Below are 2,272 nucleotides of genomic sequence, written 5' to 3'. Positions count from 1 at the left end.
TATATATATAGTATAATATATATATATATATATATATATATATATATATATATCGTAGATGAGATTTTCGTAGAAATTGGTTATTATATATATTGTATTTGTACATATTGTATTGAATTGCAATTACTTTCTTTTATTCTTTTATATTCTTTTATTACATATTTAAGTGTTATAATATTATGATTCGATTATTGTTGTATATAAATAATTTATTCGTAAAATTATATCTAGCTTTGCAAATGCACGAGAAGAACGATTTTAAAGTATCTAAAAATTTAATTAGATGTTGATCTGAAAATAATTTTGCTCAATCATCAATAAAATCAATGAAAATAATTATGCAGGATGCTTAAATTGATTGATAAGTATCATAGTTTTTGCAGCATTTATTCGTTATATTGTACAATAAAATAATTTTAGATCTGTATCTAATTAAACGTCGTTTTGATTTCTAAGTAACATATGTAGTATTTCATTATTCAAAAGTTTTATGAAACCATAATGGAAACCATAATGTTGTACGTTAAATTTTGTTCAATGATTGTCTCTCAGTGCATCTTTCGACGGAAAGTTTGGCGAGCAACGACGCGAAGTGTTCGTCCTCTTTCTTCTTCCTCTTGCTTGAAATAACGAATTAACGTACTTAAGCGAAGAACAGCGCGAGTTCTCATTAGCGACGAGGAGGGCGAGGAGCGGGGGACGAGTAGAGTGCATCAACTTCTTCGGTACGTAAGTTGTCTTCGCGTGCCCTTTTAATTACTGTGGGCGGGGGCGCCGGTGGATGGTGTATCGTGCAGAGACGGGTAAGCGGTACGTGCATTTGCATTTTCCGGAAGGGCCGTTTAGAAGTTACTCTCCGCGACGTCGCGTCGCCCGGAAGCGGCAGTGCGGTTATTTAATGAATAAAAGGAGAAACAAGGGGGATCGGAGAGGAGGAAGTGAACGAGTTGACAACGCGATTGAGAGAAGGGGGATCGGTGTTGCGGGGGTAAGATGTGGAATTGTATTTTAATAGAGGCATTACGGGATGCTCGCCGTACCTCTCGCCGTTTTGTTTCGAAAATACTCGGTTTCTTCTTTATATCCATATTTGAATTTATCTTGATCTTCTTCAGCTTTTGCATCATTTATGATAACATAAATCCGTTTCTCAATCTATCCAACGAATTTGAATATTATTTTCTCATTTTAATCCGTTAGATAGAGGTTTATATTAAGTATTTTTATTATAACTGTATTGTAATGAAGCCTATTCTACTCTCTTACTTTTTGTTCATATTCTCTTATAGTCACGATTGTCAAACAACATATAATAAGAGAGCATGTTATATATGTTGCGAAATATATGTTTTCATACTACAATGTAAATTGCTATGTACATATTATAAAAATTTATAATACAATATAAAAATTAATATAGAGCAAATAATAATAATTAATTATTAAAAAAATTAATATAAATTAAAATTAATATAAATAGAAGAAGGAATAAAGATGAATAAAGGGTAACAAATTACGAAAGCTGTAAAGTATTATTTAAGGATATTTCTTGTTTACAGAAGTTCCAGATTAGTGCAATAAAATATTTTTACACTGAGAAAAAAAGTCAAAATATTCGGAAGCAATATTATTTGTGACGTTTTTTTCTATATTTATTGGTTATATAGAAATTTGATAACGAACATTTGTGTGTAATATATCTCTTTTTCTATTAATTTAAAATATCTCTTTTTCTATTAATGTAAAAAAATAAAATAGACGGCTTATTTACTAAGAATAGAAATTTATTTTGCTGTATTTAAATAAGAATTTATTTCAGTGAAAGAAATATTATATCTCAAATAAATTTTTAAATATCTTTTTTTCAGTGTAAAATTTTTAATGACAAGTAGAAAATATAAAAAGATCTTCATTCAGTGTTGAATGATGATATATGGTATTTATGTACATGATAATACTAGATAAATGACATAGTTAAAATATGTATGCGTCATTTTCTTGTTTAAAAGATACGTGATGTAAACGAATAGACAAAATGTTCTTAACATTTCTTTTGAAGTTGGAATTTCTTCATGGTAGAGTAAAGCAAAATCAGTGATGGTTATTAGCAGGAATATCAAAGTTCCATCAGAGAAATAACTGTTGCAAAGGTCCCGCTGCGGCGGCTTGATGCGGGAAATTGCAAGATTTAATAAGACATTTAAGACGGAAATTCTCATTGAACGAGATACAGAGAGAGAGAGAGAGAGAGAGAGAGAGAGAGAGAGAGAGA

This window comes from Atta cephalotes, assembly GCF_000143395.1.
Source record: "Atta cephalotes unplaced genomic scaffold scaffold00072, whole genome shotgun sequence".
In the NCBI taxonomy this organism is placed as follows: Eukaryota; Metazoa; Arthropoda; class Insecta; order Hymenoptera; family Formicidae; genus Atta; species Atta cephalotes.
The sequence above is the reverse complement of the archived record's forward strand: the minus strand, read 5'-3'. Positions refer to the sequence as shown.